This window comes from Anastrepha obliqua, chromosome 5, assembly GCF_027943255.1.
Source record: "Anastrepha obliqua isolate idAnaObli1 chromosome 5, idAnaObli1_1.0, whole genome shotgun sequence".
Classification (NCBI taxonomy): Eukaryota; Metazoa; Arthropoda; class Insecta; order Diptera; family Tephritidae; genus Anastrepha; species Anastrepha obliqua.
Genome location: NC_072896.1, coordinates 75411112 through 75430140, shown reverse-complemented (window position 1 = coordinate 75430140; position 19029 = coordinate 75411112).

The window sequence follows — 19029 nt, the reverse complement described above, 5'->3', positions numbered from 1 at the left end:
ACGACGTCGCCAGTTCTCTTTGAACTTCGGGAAACAGATTTTTTTTTAAGTAAAATTATACAATTCTAGCATTAAACGATTCTTAATGGCTTCACAAGCTTTACTCAACAGAATTGTGAAACAATTCAAACATGGTTTCCATGAAGCTGAAAAACACACGATAACAACACCAACCGATTATCAAAAAGCAACAAAAATTTTGGGCGACTTCTGACTTATTGCACTAAACTTATCTGGCTTAAAAATTAAAAAAAAAAATAATAAATAATTTCACATCAAAATTTTCATACAAACTTCTCGAATTCTTATGAATCTTGTACAAAGTGTGAAACTTGGGTTAATATTTGCTATATAATGAGTAATGATTTTATAAAAAAAGAAATAAAACAAGATAAATTAAATTTAAAAAATTTAATACACAAAAATAAATAAATAAAAAAAAACAAAAAAAAAAATTAAAATAAAGAGTAAGTAAACTACTGTTCAATAAAAAACAAAAATTAATTAAAAACAATATAAATAACTAAATAAATAAAAAGTCAAAAATCAAGTAGAAAGAAAAAACAATTAATAAAAAAATTATAAAATACTATATAAGTAAAATAAAAGTAATAAAAAATTAAATAGAAATAAAAAAAACAAAAACAAAAAACAAATAAAAACATTACATGCGCAGATATATATAATATTATATATAAATAATAAGTGAATAAAAGTAATGCACAAAAAAATCAAAAATAAAGAGTAAATAAACAACTGTTCAATAAAAAACAAAAAGTAATAAAAGTAAAAATTTAAAAAATGTTGCAGAAACTAAAAATAAATTTAAAAAAACTAATATATATAAAAAAAAAATTTAAGTAGAAAAAAACAACAATTAAAAAAATAATTAAAAACTCTATAAATAAAAATAAATTAAAATTAAAAATAAATAGGAATAAAAAAAATCAAAAGAATGAAATAAAAAAAGAAAATTAAAAACTTAATAGAAAGAAAAAAATATATACAAAAAACTGTACAGATCAAAAAATTTAAATAAAAAGTAATAAAAAGTAAGTAAACAAGTAGTCCAAACTTGTCAAACCTTGAATTTCTTATTTAAAATTTTAATTACTAAATAAAATATATATATTATATATATAATTGGCGCGTACACCCTTTTTGGGTGTTTGGCCGAGCTCCTCCTCCTATTTGTTCACAAATGGAGGGACCTACAGTTTCAAGCCGACTCCAAACGGCAGATATTTTTATGAGGAGCTTCTTCATGGCAGAAATACACTCGGAGGTTTGCCATTGCTTGCCGAGGGGCGACCGCTATTAGAAAAATGTTTTTATTAATTTTGCTTTCACCGAGAATCGAACCAACGTTCTCTCTGTGAATTCCGAATGGTAATCACGCACCAACCCATTCGGCAACGGTGACTGCCTAAATAAAATAACAACCTTAAAAACAACGCTGCTACCTTAACGACATTTCCTGAATTTAACTTGTGCCGGTGTTGAGCTTTTTTATTTCCCAATGTGCCTTTCACCCTCATTACGAACAATATTATGCCGCGCACTCCTCATATCATGAAATGATTATCAACTCATTTTGATGCGCTCATTCGTAATTGCTTTTACATTTTCAATGTAAATACTAATACAGGCAACCAAACAGTTGTACTCGCATATGTATGCGTTTTGTGGTATTTAATTGTCGCAAGGACATCGGAGCTAGAGCTGCGCAATGGCTTATTTTTGTTGTTTGTTGCGGCTGTCATCGTTTTGAACTCCTCGTACATTGTGCCACTTTTGTTTGTGTTTTTGTTATTTTTTTTTTTTTTGTTGCTTTTTTGTATTTTTGGTTTCATATGTACCAATTTCATTTCCTTGTGTTTTGCTTTGCGTTCACGTCGTTTCTCCCATTTTATGGGTTACGTGTATGCATCGATTTTTGATTTTCACTTGAACTCGCCTATATTTATTTTTGTTTTTTATTTTTATTTTTTCTTTTCAACCGCTCCCTCACTTCACATGGTAACCTCAAAAACTGGCTTGCTTGTTAGTGAAGTTGGTTGTAAAAAATTTCTGTCGCATCGTATTTCAGAGCAGCCTGCAATAAATGTTGCATGAGTCATGTAGGTACATACCAATATATCAACTCATGCGCAAATATGAACGTACATATGTATGTATATGCAATGAATGAATAGTTGAGTGTAGCGAACCACACATGAACATTGCATCCTGTTTTGAGGTCGAATTTAAACATTAAACAATAAATTGTATTAATACTTGAAAATGTGCAGAGGAAAGTTCATATATTTTATTGTAATGGCTTAAATAAAATCAAATTTATAGTCAGGATGTTGTTAGATGGCAGAATTGGAAAGACAATAGTTTGCGTACTTACAAATTCTTGTGCTCTTATTTTTTAAAATGTACAGGCTGGATATAAATGCTTTATTGCATATTTATGGAGCATTAAATTTAGTTTGCATTAAAAAATCACAAAAAAACGCATTTTTGTTTTTCTCTCCTATCTTGTACTTGATTTATATACAGGGTATTTCAAAAATGATGCCTTGATAGTAGTGGTGAATAATTCCTGTGGAGTAGATTAGTTAGATGAGCCAGAGTACATGATAAAACAACACGTTAGAATTATTGAAACTTATTTGCATACTTTAAATTAACTTCTTCTTCTCTTCGAGTTTAATAAAGTGCGCCAGTCGTTTCTTTCCGGCGCTAGTTGGACACACCAAGTGAGGCCAATCCCTTGCTATTTGACTTTCTAACGCAGAGGAGCCCTTCCTCTTCCTCTGCTACCACCAGCTGGTACCGCATCGAATACTTTGCGTTTGTATCCATTCGGACAACATGATCCAGCCAACGTAGCCGCTGGATCTTTATTCGCGCTGCGCTATGTCTATGTCTTCGTAAAGCTCATACAGCTCATCGTTCCATCGCCTGCCAACGTGCAAAAGTTCAAAAATCTGTGGCAGAATTTTTCACTCAAACACTTCAAGGCTCGCTTCATCGGATGTTGTCATCGTCCAAGCTTCTGCGCCATACGTTAGGACGGGCATGATGAGAGCCTTGTAGAGTGTTAGTTTTGTTTGTCGAGAGAGGACTTTACTACTCAGTTGCCTATTTAAACCAAAGTAGCACTTGTTGGCAAGAGAGATTCTCCGTTCGATTTCGTTTCGTTGGATTTAACTTCCATATCGTAAAATTCGTAATTTTTCTGGCATTCATGAATTGACTGTTTGGCGCCTTAACCTGTGATTTAAATGATGTAATTTTTCGCATTTAATTGTTAAGCGCCGCGTTTTGAATAAAAATAGTGAAACTTGAAAGAATCTAAATTTTTGGTTTATGATTTTATTTGCCAAGTAGAGCGTTGCATTGCTCAAAGGGTTTAGGTAAATGGGTAGATAGGGTGGCTCTCGGAATGACATATCATACTTGGACCTGTCATAGATCCCCTGTGATACCACTGGAACTTATCCTTACACTATGGGTTCCTTTTGAAACCATTCTGTAGCTTTCATAAACGAACAAAGCTTTGCTAGTTTTAGATGCGCTATATCCGTTACATCTATTAAGAATGCAGTACCAAGAATGCGAAGCCTCCTTTTGGTTAAGCCATCACAGTTACTCACAGAAGGTTTCTGATTATTTCTTTTCTTCTGTGTTAAGACAGCTTCTACAGAAATCGTAGTGTGAGTTGTAACCTTGAGTTTATCCCAAATTCCAAACAAAGCATTGCATCGCAGCATGAAGTACTTTTCGCCACAAGCTTAGACGTGTCCCAATAGTGTTCGCTAATAAAACTTATGGGCTGGAATGTACATTATAAGCGTAGGTGTAGAAGGAGGGTAGTAGAAAAAGTAGGACGCATTTTGGGAACATCTGTTATTGGAGCACATCTGTGCCAACTATACAATCCATACATAAAGGCTGAAGATATATGTAGTTGCGAAGTTATCATCTACGATCAAAATGTTTCAATCGATTACCACCTTTGATACGAAAGGACTCAGTGCTCTGGATTTCTATGTCAGATTACCATAAAAGTGAATCTTCAACATTCGGTATGGCAGAGTAATTTTTAAAAGCATCAGCATCGAGAAGAAATTTTGAAAAGTGAAAACATGAATTTATATCATCAATAAAAGAGAAGAAGGCCGAGAATACTACATTGCGGAGCACCAGACGATATTTGAAAAGGATGGCAAGTTGTGCTTTCCCGTGTCCTACCAATGAAATATGATGTTGCCTAATTTATGAAGGTGGAATGGAATCCTAAATAAGCTCATTTACTTGGTAATATTTTATGAGAGATCCTTTCAAAAGGCTTTAATGTAGATGCCATCTACCTGATAGCCAGCCTAAAAAATATGTATACAGCACTCAGAAAAAATTGCAAATTCAGGCACCGTAGAGTTTCCACTTACAAAACAATTTTGACAGGGGCTTATAAGACTTCTTAGCTGTCGCGATAACCGGTATCGCGATTTAGCCGAGTTCAACAAAGCGCATTAGTCGTTTGCGGTGCCAGTTGGGCACCCCAAGTGAGGCCCAGTCCTTCTCCACCTGATATTTTCAACGCAGAAGAGGCTTTCCTCTTCCTCTGCTACCACCAGCTGGTACCGCATCGAATACTTTGCGTTTGTATTCATTCGGACGACATGACCCACCCAACGGAGCCGCTGAATCTCCATTCGCTCCGCAAAACCTATGTCATCGTAAAGCTCTTACAGCTTATCGTTCCATCGCCTGCGATATTCAAAAATCTGTGGCAGAGTTTTTCTCTCAAATACTGCTTGCGTCGCTTCATCGGATATTGTGATCGTCCACCTTTCCGCGCCAAACGTTAGGACGGGCAGCAGCCCTTGTTGGCACGAGAGATTCTCCGTTGGCTTTTAAGGCTGACATTTTTTCGATGCTGGTTCCTTGATAAACGAAGTCTCTTACAATCTCGAAATCATAAATGTCAACAGGAGGTGCTTCGTTTTGATCTCGTTCACCCCCAGACCCATTCGCTTTGCTTCTTTATTTAGTTTGGAAAAGGCAGAGCCATTTCCAATATCAGCTTAAAGAAGTTACACGAAAGCAAACTACGCTGTCTGAAATTTCGTTTGCTGTCAACCGGCTTGGAGAGGTCCTTCTTAATTTTGAAGGCGCTGCTGATATTGAACAACGTCATCTTGCATAACCATATTAGTTTTGCGGGGAGACAAAATTTACAAATTGCACAATATAGGCAACTATTTTTTGAGCTATCGAAGCCAGCTTTAACATAAACGAAAAGATGCGATGGGAGGTTTCAGCCTTTGACTAAATTACGCTTGCCAGAACCTTATACGCGATATGTAGGAGACACGGGCTTATAAGGCCAGTTTTACTTTATCAACAGTCCCAAATAATTTCGAAATTGTTGTGAGTTTCGTAATAGGTCTATAGTTTTTGACGTTTATTGGTTTAAAGATTGGAATTATATAAGCCCTTTTCTGTTTATTGATATATAAGGTTGGCAAAAAAGTCTTGCGATATTTCCGCAAGCCTGTCTTTGCAAGCGCGTAGTTCTAGTTGTATTCGTCGCATCGGTTTACGCTAGAGCTTTTTGGAAAGCTCTTTTCACATGCTAACACGTGTTTGATTAATTGTTGTTTGCTTTTATTCGTTCGTGAGTTATAGCGTCGCAAACATGGAGCAAAATAAAGAGAAAATACGGCATATTTTACAGTACTACTACGATAAAGGCAAAAATGCATCTCATGCTGCCAATAAAATTTGTGCAGTTTATGGACCCGATACAGTTCCCATTTCCACCGCACAACGATGGTTTCAACGTTTTCGTTCTGGTGCAGAGGTGATCGAAGATGCGCCACGGTCCGGAAGGCCTGTCGTCGAAAATTTCGATAAAATCGCTGAATTGATCGAAAGAGACGGGCATAGTAGCAGCCGTAGCATCGGCCAAGAGCTGGGCATGAGTCATCAAACCGTTATAAACCATTTGAAGAAGCTTGGATTCAAAAAGAAGCTCGATGTATGGGTGCCACACGACTTGACGCAAGAAAACATTTTTGCCCGTATGGATGCATGCGAATCGCTTCTGAATCGCAACAAAATCGACCCGTTTTTGAAGCGGGTGGTGACTGGCGATGAAAAGTGGGTCACTTACGTTAACGTGAAGCGCAAACGGTCGTGGTCGAAAAGCGGTGAAGCTGCCCAGACGGTGGCCAAGCCTGGATTGACGGCCAGGAAGGTTCTTCTGTGTGTTTGGTGGGATTGGCAGGGAATCTCCACTATGAGCTGCTCCCCTATGGCCAAACGCTCAACTCGGATCTGTACTGCCAATAAACGGACCGCTTGAATGCAGCACTCATGAAGAAGAGGCCATCTTTGATCAACAGAGGCCGAATTGTCTTCCATCAGGACAACGCAAGGCCACACACATCTTTAGTGACGCGCCAGAAGCTCCGGGAGCTCGGATGGGAGGTTCTTTTGCACCCACCGTATAGTCCGGATCTCGCACCAAGTGATTACCACCTACTTCTGTCCATGGCGAACGAGCTTGGTAGTCGGAAGTTGTCCTCAAGAGAGTCCTGTGAAAATTGGCTCTCCGAGTTTTTTGACAATAGGGAAGCGAGCTTCTATAAGAGGGGCATTATGAAGTTGGCATCTCGTTGGGAACTCGTCATCGAACAAAACGGGGCATATTTGACTTAAATCGCATTATTATAACCAATTTTATGAACAATTGAAAATTCAATAAAAATACCGCAAGACTTTTTTGACAACCTTATAGTTTAGTAGATGAATAATTATTAAAAATTCACATGTTTGCCTTTGTCAGCGAGAAGCAAATTTTGAGCTGACCAGGTGATAGACCATCAGCATCGGCTCTTGGATGGGGGTTTCAGAGTTGCGATCGCTTTTTTAACGATTCACCTTCCATCATCGATAATGCGCCCAAGCAGAAAGATAAATCTTTAAAACCTTAATGGCTTACAAAATTAACACTCAAGCACTTCAGATAGTTATTTAAACAAGCAGTATAAAATATTTATATTCGTAATACCCAAACACAGATGAATTTATGTAATATTTTTTCATTTAACATTTTCTCTCACTTACACTTACTTTCACATTACCAAGTAATACATTGAGCCAGCAATCAAATCAATATTCTGTCAAGTCTTTTTTACTTAGCTGCTTTTAAAATGTCGACCCGAGACCGCAAGGATTGCTGCCAGTTCGTAACGCATGTGTGCGCAAAATGCTCGCTCATTTCAGTTGGCTACTTTGTGCACATTTAATTCAATTCGATTTCAGTCCATTTCAGTAGAAGATTCACTACGCATGTGAGTCCAGCAATTGCAATTACTAAATTAAATGACAGTGAAAGCCTGGAATTGCTGCCGGCAACAAGCTATGCATTACGGTTGCGCTCGCTGTTGGCATGCTTGTATTTATCGCTAGTGATATTTTTATTACTCTGCTTTCCGCAGTTTGGTAGTACAGGCTCTTTCAAGCTCATGCTTTTTTAAATTTACTACTTAAGTGATTACAAAATTTAGATTTGTGAATGATTCTTTATATTTACCAAGTGATCTCCACCTGATATCGTTTTTTAGCAAAATTATCTCGTAAAATCGTAAAATTATTATTTCCGAAAACTTTGCTTGAAAAAGTTTATTTTAACTTTTTGTTTGCCTGTGTGATATTCCACACCGAATTGTGGAAATCCCATATTGTCAACATCCATGATTCAATTCTTGAAGGTTTGCTTACTCGTGACATTTGAAAACATTTGAAACTCCCTTAAAAAACTCCCTGAATTACTCTATCATGTCTTGCCTTAGGCGATGTGTCAGGATGTATTCCATATCATACATACCGATACGTTGTCGCTCGTGTGCAAACAACTTTGAAAATGAAATGTTTTTTCTAAAATTTTACCCCTCCTTCACTTTTACATTCTCTAAATTTTTATAGCTAGCAACCCAGTGGCTTGCTAAGAGAACCTATTTGTCGAGAGGCAACTAGAAAGCTATTTACTGACGAAACCTTTTATTATTGAATCATGGGCAACAGTATATACAGTTAAAAATGAACCAAAAACTAAGTTAATATATTCAGATATTTTATGATCATTATTCAATTGACAAATTTTGAACTTTTTCACTAAATTTATCTGTTGGTGCAAATAATTTAAATTAAATGGACGGGACGGGCGTACCCTGATATCGTTTAAGTCTTGAGCGACTACATGTCAAGTGATTCAAGTTTTTTGGACATTGGCTTTCATATTGGTAAAAATTCGTTTATTTGTAGGCTTGAGTATAATAAGAAATAAACCGAATAAATTTTGATAACAGATTGATATTTTTGAGACTTATTCAATGCAGAAAATTTTCGCATGGATTTTTTAAAGTAAAATATTTTTTAAAGATGTTTTTTTATTCATATTTTAGTTGTTTGGAATAAAATGCATTTAAGGGGTTAGGGGTAGCCAGAGGCCCAAAAAAATTGTGATTTTCAATAATTTGTTTCCTAGTCAATTGCTTTATTTTACAAAGAAATAGAAACTTAGCATTAATACATCATGTTTCGACTAGACTTTAGCAAAATTTCAAAAAAAAAATAATAATAAAAGAGATTGTCTGTAAAGTCGCTTTACTGACGATAGTTTAACGTGAGAATGTCACACTGATGGAATGGTTGCATCTTTCAACAGAAAATTTTAATTTTATTTGTTTGGTAGATATTTTGTATGGATATAGAGGAGGAGGTAAATGGAATTGCAATGGAATAGGTCAAGTTACATTTACACAAACGTGAAAAATGACGAAACATTTATCAAATTCATGAAAGATATCTTCAATTTCGATTGTGCATCAGACGTTAATAAGTCAACAACACTAAGAGGCACCATCATCGATTTGCCTTTTTCAAGACACTTTACACTCGAAACACTCCCTTTCATTTCCTACTTTTTCTATCATCGTCCTATTCTCAACAGAGAAATGGTTCATTACCATGCACACAGAAAGAGAAGGCATATGCAAATACAAATATGTGAATTTATATACCTACATATGCGTATATACATACATATATATGCTCACTCAAGTAGGAGAGAGCCAGATGTCGAACGTTGCCGAACGCGGTGGCCGTGTGCCTCTTTGTCGTTCGTTCCGCGCTTTCGCTTGCAGTTCAAGCAAGATAACGTCTCATGAACAAGATAACGACGCATTTTTTTGGTGCGTGCAGCCGGCTACATCGAATTATAAGACGTTATCACGTCATTAATAATTCTAAAAGTTATTTTCCATATTTTCAAGAAAAACCCACAATTAATTGTAAAAAAAAAATCGAAATTTTTGACAAAATCATCCTTCGATCAACCACGAGTTTTTGATGTTTTTCAATAGCAGTATAAACTTTATTGAAACCTACCAAGCGAGCTTGCTATCGATGTAACTCGAAAAGTATTTGTCGGATTCACTTCAAATTTCAAAACTTTGGCTTTTGTTTGAAAATATAAAAAAAGCTTTAAGTGCGGAGTTCCCCTGTAGAGATTTCAGTTCTTCAGCTTCTAACTGCTGAATTTCATTCCAATAACTAGATAATGCGATTTAAGGCAGCATGGTTGAATTGTGGTTCATAATATAGCATAATAATATACAAAAATAATTAAGTAAAAAAATTTTGAAAAAAAAAATAATTTTTGCTCAAACCAAATTTTATTTAAAAAAAGTTTAAGAAAAAAAAGCAATGTTCAAAATACTCGGATAAAATACTCCAGATAATACCGTTTTTCATTGGCACTCATGTTGAGACTTAGGCACTGAGGACACTATCGTGTTTGTAGCAACGCCAAATATGAGGTGTATTCAAAAAGTATCTCGAATTTTCAATTTTCGCAGATTACGTATATTCAAATTTCGATTTTTTTGTGGCGTTATGTTGGTACTCATGTCTTTCACACATGCCGACGAGTTCGGCCATTTTGAATGTTCAGTTAATTGTTGAGAGCTGCTTTGCTTGCACATGTTTCGACTCGTCTTCGATGTTTACCTATTCAAAAAGATGGATCAAAGAACCTGTATCAAATTTTGTGTGAAAAACGAAATGAAGTGAATGGATGCATTCCGAATGTTGACTGTGTCATACGGAGAAGCTACTTTGGACCAAAGCAACGTTTATCAGTGGTACAAAGTGTTCTCAAAGTCCGAGTGAACGACAAAAAGGGTGCCGGACGCCCGAGCACTTCAACAACAGACGAAAAAATTGATGAAGTGAGCAAAATGGTATTGGCCAATCTTCGAATCACTGTTAGCGAAATTGCTGAGGACCTAGACATATCGATTGGCTCGAGCCATTTGATTTTTTTCAATGATTTGGCATGAGACGGGTCGCCGCAAAATTCGTACCATAACTGCATTTCGACCAAAAGCAGAATCGCATGAACATTGCTAATGAGATGTTGGACTTTGTCCGCGACTACCCAAATTTGCTCCAGAGGGTCATAACTGGTGACGAATCGTGGGTTTATGGTTATGACGTGGAAACCAAAGCTCAATCATCTCAATGGAAGCTCCCGCACGAACTAAGACCGAAAAAAGTGCGCCAAGTTCGGTCGAATTTAAAAGTTTTGCTTACCGTTTTCTTCGATTGCAGGGGTGTTGTGCATCAGAGTTCTTGACACAGGGTAAATCGGTCAATAAGAAATGTTACCTGCAAGTTATGCGCAATTTGCGCTAAGCAATCCTCCAGAAACGTCCGGATTTGTGGAAGAACAAAAATGGGCTCTTGCATCACGATAACGGCCCTGCTCACACATCCTTGCTTGTTCGCGACTTTTTGGCCAAAAACTACACACAAATGATGCCACAGCCACCGTATTCCACAGATCTGGCTCCCTGTTATTTTTTCTTGTTCCCAAAACTGAAGAGGCCCATGAAAGGACGACGCTACGCTACGATTGACGAGATAAAAACGGCGTCGAAGGAGGAGCTGAATAAGATAAAAAAAATGATTTTTGGAAGGGCTTCGAAGATTGGAAAAAACGTTGGCACAAGTGCATAATATCTCATGGCGATTACTTTGAAGGGGACAAAATAGATATTAAGAATAAATAATATAAATAATTTTTGAAAAAACTCAAAATTCGCCATACTTTCTAGACACATATCGTACTTCTTTTTAGTCATAACTATATGCAGGTTTATCCATTGGTACGTCGAAATCTTTGCCCTTTGCCTCTCTCCGCAAGAAACCGTAAAACAGAAGGTAAGCGGCGAACTGAAGTTATGGAGTATGGCCTTGCTGAGCTTACGCGGCCTTCAATAAAACTTAGAAGGAATGTGAGTGAAGCTTTATTGAAACGGTAATTTTTCTTGCCTTTCTTCTAAATCGCATTTCAGTAAACTTTTTTTTAACAAAAAGGCAGGTTTGTCTATATTGAGCGGATTGCTTGCTTCTCTTCATATTTTTCGTTCAATTCTGAGAGTCCGTTTGCTTCTTTCACTTTCCTCCTTCATCAACATAATCGCCATGTCAATGCTTGCATTTTAATTTGAAATAGATTCTATGTTAAATGTTCTTGTTTCCATTGTAGCAGCTGCTGCAGAAAAGCCAAATTTTGATTTTTGAGTTCCGCAGAATTTTTTTTTGAGTTCACATGGAACAATCGATTGTATTTTTTTCGTATTCGTAGTAGACGTTCGTGAATTCTATGGTAGGGTTGATTACAATGACCGAATGTGCTTTTCACTAATTCACCATTTTCATAGAGGGTAAAATCCATTTATCTAGAATATTTGTATACGATTTTATAGCGAAATCGGACATTAGTTCAAAATTTTTATATTTGTTACAAATAGTGAATATGCTACGACTTTGACATCCTTTTTCGTCCCTTCCTGCTAAAAGAGACCCCATTAAGCACGAAAGACCCTGTATTTTCACAAACGACATTGACCATGCCACCAAAGTCAGTAGTCGCGACGATGCAGCGTCTGTGCAGTTTGTGGCAGTTCGACTGCAAATATGTGACACATCTCCTCACTGTTGTACATATCAATTTGTTGCATGCCTATTTGTCAGTTTGGGTGTGTGTGCGTGCTTGCGCGCGTACGCTACGAATGACTCAATGCCTCTGACAGTTCCGTTTATGTTCACGGAACGCGCCACGGAAATGCTGATTGCATAAGCCGACTATGTTGTACACTTCCTTGCACTGCTACACTACGAGGACTTTTCGCTAATGTTGTTAGTAGTGTTGTATGTGTGGAACAGCATAAGTCAAAAGCGAGACTTGTCATATATGTATGTATAACTATTTCTGCAACAATATACAGTTCCAGCACCAGTTCAGCAAACCAGTTCCAGCCATCATCTTATTGAATGGCGAGAAATTGCGCCTTATTGTACTGGTGATTAAATTCTTGGTTTCTTTGCTTTGCGGAAAATCGCTAAGGCCATATACACAGTTAATTGTGAAGTGTAGCACAAGTTGGGTAATTGATGTTAAGCTCGCTATGAAAACTTCTACTGCTTGTGTGCGCAAATATACATTTCTTAATACGCATGAAAATATGCAGGGTTACCGAGAAAGTGATCCTAGGTAATTAAGGAAACTATTATTTGGTAATTTCTGATTAATTTGGTTATATGGTCGCTTTTGGATATTCGATTTTAAAAACTATTAAAAAATATAATATATATATATTTTTATTTGTACATCCACTTCCTTTTAATGTTAGCTCAATAGCTCGCGTTTTTCTGTTAACCGTTTAAGTCTCTGATGGTATAGAAAAACACTGTCGAAGAATCCTAAAAATGAAAAAAGAAAAACTCGGTTTTATGGTTTAAAAAGCTTTTTCTTATTCTCCCTGAACACCGATACACTTGTTTCAACGAGATTCCAATTTGTGAATTCCATTCTGAAATGAGTATCTGCAAGGGCTGCAAATACGCTTCCACAGGTGTTATGACCTCGCCATTTGATGAAAAACGCTTTTCAAGCATACATTTTTTTACATCTGGAAGTCACTAGTGGCCAAATCTGGTGAATACGAATTCGAACTTTAATTCATTGGAATTTAGCCCTTTGCAAAAGTCATAGTCCTGTTGAAAAAATATCTTTTTCGTTTGCACATTTGTATCTTTTTTCATTCGTTTTTTCTTCCTCTGGTCCAAAGGACTACAATAATATTCAGAATTTACTCCTTTACAAGTTTGCAAGTAATCCACACACAAAATTCCTTTCGCATACCGAAAAACTGATGCTAACATTTTTGGCCGACTCCCGAAATCGTTTCTGAGCCGAAGAACCAGGTGCACACCACTATTTAGCCTCTTGTTTTGATTAGGGGTCTCTGTGGCATACCCAAGTCTCATCCATACTGATGAATCGACGCACAAAATACACTTTATCCTTAAATGTTGTTGAGAAAGTCGCATTGTTAGCGAATGCGGCATCCATTTTGCACACAGCTCTCTGGCTTTCTGAACCCCAATAACCCAATACTTCAGTCAAAATATTGCTTACACTGCCCACTTAGATGCATAGGGATTCTACTAAATCTCATTCCATCACTTCACGATTTGCAATGCGATTTCCTGTATTTTTTCTACGACTTGATTTTTGTATTGTAGAAAATGCTGTTACACACTGACAAACTGACAGTAAACTGACAGATTGAAATCAAGCTTCATATAAAGAGTGTACCAACATCACAAAAAAAAAAATTGTAGTCTGGTAGCAACGCCTTCTCTTATGATGCCTCGAAACTTATTGAATGACCTAATATATTATATGTGACAAATCCACGCGAATGGTAAGGTTTAAAATATAAATAATTAATTACCACTCATAAAATAACACAAAATTATTCTACGGTTTACGAGTATGTCGACCTTTTTCAGTTATTTATTACCTTTTCAGAACGGGCATAAAATGATGCCTTTTTTCCGTACTTCCAAAGTGCATTAATGGATTAAGTAGCATCCGAAATCAGTTGCCAAGCTGTACACAACCTTTTAGTATTGAATGATGCATTTTTCATTAATAATTTTTAGATTTTTTTAGCTTTACGCCATCTGTGATTTTTCTACTTTCTGTCATAGCCATAACTTCGTATTAATTAGAGATAGCTTCTTCACAAATTTGAGGTACCCGAAATGAATTTTTAGATTAGGTTTTTGTCACACTAGATTAGCCAGTTCACTTTGACCATATACGCCCGTTGTGGTACCCCTGTGTAACACGGGAACCTTACTGTTTATATTTCATGGAACCAGTTAGACTCTCTTATGAAGCGTAAGATAGGTTTTATCCTGGTTTGGAACACGGTTGGAATAGGTTTTATTCTGCAGCATTAATGCGAAACTATTCTTAACCTAGAAGAGTGCCTACTTAAGGGGTTAGGGGTAGTCAGAGGCCCGAAAAAATTATGATTTTCACGAATTTTTTTTTGCTACTTAATTAATTTATTTAACAAAAATAAAAGCATAGCATAAAAACATCATGTTTTAACTTGACTTCACCAAAATTTCAAAAAAAAAAATTATTAATTGCAAAAGTTATCGCTGTTTGTGTGAAGCCCGTTTCTCCAGAAGACCCTTGCGGTGAACATCACAAGTCCTTGCAGATTCATCTAAAACCAATCGGACAAGAAAAATTAGTTTTATTAATAGATAATCTTGTGCCTGATCGAAGCTTTTTTTTTTTTCAAAATGAACAAAATGGCGGCCTCAGAAAATTTTTTCCAGATTTTAGAAAAAAAAAACCAACAGTTAATTGTTAAAAAAAAATCGAAATTTTTGAAAAAAAAAAATCCTTCGATCAGGCACAAGTTTTTTATGTTTTTCAAAAGCTGTATAAATTTTATTGAAATCTACGTAGCGGTTTTTAAGTTACAGTGTTCACCAGTTTGAAAAACATAGTTTTGAGAAAAACGCATTTAAAGTTTTGCTATCGGCTCCGGAGCAGCCGAGCGCCCTTTGTTAATTGTTGAATAACTTCAAAGGTATTTGTCGGATTCACTTCAAATTTTTACACAATATTTTTAAAACATTATACTTTAAGAAAATGCAAAAAACAAAAAATCGATTTTTTGAAAATTCTGACTACCCCTAACCCCTTAACAGCCCATGACCGCTGACACAAACCACGACCTTCGAGATGTTCTCTCTTGAGATGTTAATCAATTCTCTTCATATTTTCTTATCTATTTCCGGCCAAATTAGCCTGGTTGTAATACACGTATTTTCTTCGCTCCATGACCTATTAATCTCCTGGAGAATATATTTTTATCCTTAATTGGCCTGCTGGAGAATATTATTTTTGTCCTTAAATTGCAAGTTGCCATAGGAATTCCAATGTTGCCTTTGTTTTTCAAACAGTAGAAGATTAGTACCTATACTGGTTAGCTCATCGGCCTTGCAATTTCCTTCAATATCTCTATGTCTCCGAACCCATATAAGGCTGACCTTCAAGACCGCAGGCCTGAGCAACCTTTAATCCTAGTTTAACTTTTAGAGTCTTTCTCCTATAGACATTTTTTCTTAGAATTATGTGTGTAACCTGCTAAAAGACCAATCAAAATCGGTAACACTTCACCTTTAGTAACAGCAGATCACTTTGTCATTCAAACCACCCAATCGCAAGGAAAAAATCAGATATTCTACAGGTACCAAGTATTTCCCAAGTACTTTCTAGTGCCTAGCACATTAGTCCCTTTTCTTGCTTTCTGCTTCTTAATTGGCGCTAAAACGACTCACGCGATTTTGGCCGAGTTTAACAATGCGCACCAGTCATTTCTTTCCCAAGCGCCAGTTGGACATACCACGTGAAGCCAAGTCCTTCTCCACATGATCTTTCCAACGCAGAGGAGGCCTTCGTCTTCCTCTGCTACCGCCAGCTGGTACCGCATCTAATACTTTCAGAGCCGGAGCATTTGTATTCATTCGGACGACATAACCCAGCCAACGTAGCCGCTGGATCTTATTCGCAGCACTATGTCGTCGTAAAGCTCTCGCCGTCACCAACATGCAAAGGTCCAAAAATCTTCCACAGCATTTTTCTCTCGAACACTTTAAGTGGAACCTCATCGGATGTTGTCATCGTCTAAGCTTCTGCGCAGTACCGAGCACTACTTAATATATATAGTCTTAGTTTCGTTCGCCGAGAGAGGACTTTACTACTCAATTGTCTACTTAGTCGAAACTAGAACTTCTAGGCAAGAGGGATTCTCCGTTAGAGCTTTTTACTTTACAACATTATTAACCAGGTCGCACATAACTATGCGCTTTCAACTCCATCTGGTTACATCAACGTAATGCGCTAATTTCTTGAGTCAGATGCAAAACTGATGTAGCTATAATTTAATATTCCACACCATTGTTGTTTTATTTAAATTTCGCTTCCTGTCGTTTATATCTGATTAACCTGTGCAATATCATAACAGAATTATAACTGTTAATGAACGAAACATAGGAAACGAAAGCGCTGATCGCTTGTGTTACGATAAGGAATACTTCGATTTGCCCTCAACCGCCCTTTTCAATTGGCTTCTAGGTGTACATTTAGGACCGCTTAGAGAAGGACAAATAAATGGAGAGGTGCCTGTATGAATTTGATTTTATAAATTAACAAGTTATGAATACTTCAATTAGAAAAAAATTAAATTAAGTAATATCTCAATGAATAAATTTGTTAGATTTTCCTGGGTTTGATTTTTAAATTGCAGTATCCCAAGAGTCACTAAATATTTTGTCATTCATAGGTTCTCAATCGCTCGGACTAATTTCTATGCCCAACTCCCAACTCGCACCATTGTCGCTTTATTTGCTTACATAGTTTTCTTTACAATTTGGCCTTCATCTTTTCATTTATTACACGCCTGAAGCGTACAAGTAAATACGAGTAAACAAAATAATCGCATTTATTCTTAAAAATGCAACTCACACAAAAAAAGAAGAAACACGATCCAAATTAGTCCCCATAATAGAAACTTGCAATATCCGAAAGTCAAATGACAGGGACATATAAGAATAATGATTTATGCATGACGGCAGTAAAAGCGAAAAACCGGAGTTGGCTATAACAGAAAGTTTCTGCATGACTAAATAAGTATACAACGACAAATAAAAGAACATCGCTGTGAAATAAGTTTATGTGCAAGTAAAGGTGAATGAAAGATGTAAGGAGCATGAAAGAGTGAGTGCACACACTCTATTCAAAAAACAAACACAAAAACAATACAGATGATTTCCATTTCAATTCAACCGGGCTATTCGGGTCGTGTTCTTCGATTTCGATGTAACTCAAATATGTTGCTCTCTGGTCAAAATAATGAGACACGTATTTTTTTGTTCGCCCGAAAAAAATTTTTTTCAAGAGTTATCGGCAATCTTGTTTTTCGGCTCAAAATCGATTTTTTTTAATTATATAAGAATTGTTTCTATATGAAGTCGTTTGCGTAAGTAATGACGATCATTTTGAACCCATAATCATTAAAATCGGTTCATTTTTTACTAAGTTATGAGCATTAAACAAAAAATTTTTATATAATGAAAAAAAAAATCGATTTTGAGCCGAAGAACAAAATTGCCGAAGAACAATCTTGAAAAAAAAAAATTTTCGGGCGAACAAAAAAATACGTGTCTCATTATTTTGACCAGAGAGCAACATATTTGAGTTACATCGAAATCGAAGAACACCACGCGAATAGCCCGGTTGAATTGAAATGGAAAGCATCTACAACATTTTATAAATAACAAGGAACTTTTGTAGTTGATATTCTCTTCCCTGACGTTTGAATATAAAGAACTTTAGTTATATGTTGCAGGAAAATGAGTCTCTTTATAAAAGTAAAATTAACCGATTAGCAGTAATTAAAGATCAGCTCTTCCATAGAGTGGAGTGTCACCAAAAAAAAAAATATTAAAAATGTGAATAAGAAATCGTCTATAAGAACCATTGAAATGGAGCAGGGGATTAATTTTACAAATGCATGCTGCAATTTTGACCGCGCATACAACATATTAGGTCTGCATATCGAGAAATCAGGAGCTGGTCACTTCTACACGATAACGCACCATTTCATCGTAGAAGAGTTGTGAGCGAATTTCTTACAAAACGGCAAATTATTTCATTCATTTGATTTTGCTTTCTGCCACCAATATCTATTTCCAAAACTGTATTTGGAAATGTGAAGAAAGCGTCATGAGTCGATTAAAGTCACTCAAATCGCTCCTCTATCGACGAAAGCTCAGCAGCGCTAAATATTTACAGAAATGAGAGGTAAATATTTACTGTAATTGGTTAAATGGACGAGACTGTCTTATATATAAGTATTATGGATAGTATACATAAGTATAAGGCGGCCGCAATAGCCGAATGAGTTGGTGCGTGACTACTATTCGGAAGACGTAGGTTCGAAACCCCGTGAAACACCAAAGTGAAGAAAAGTTTTTTCTAATAGCGGTCGCCCTCGGTAGGCAATCGACAAACCTCCGAATGTATTTCTGTCATGTAAAAGCCCCTCACAAGAAATATTTGCCGTTCGGAGTCGGCTTAAAACTCCATTCCATGTTGCGAACAACATCAATACGCACGCCACACAGTATATATAAATAAAGGCACTCGCGTATTAAGTCCAAGTTTCTAGTGAATTTATTAAGTGTTTCATTGCTGGTAAATACTCAAACTTATAGTTTGTTGGAAATCACATTCCGGGCCTTTTTTTTGTGTTTGCTAATTATTCTATTATAAAAATTAGAAATGTGAAAATAGTTATGTGTCACTCTCACTTCTATGCACTCTTGTTTCAAAAGGATGGCAATGTGATTTTAACCTTGAACATATATGTATATATAATTGATCCGTATATCCTTTGTTGGGAGTTTGACAGGGCACTAAATCCACTTTGTAGCAGGCGACTTGCTGTTGCCCTGGCATAGCCGACTTCGAACGATAGCTAGTTTGTGTGAAAAGTTATTTATATTTTTATTTAGCTCTTA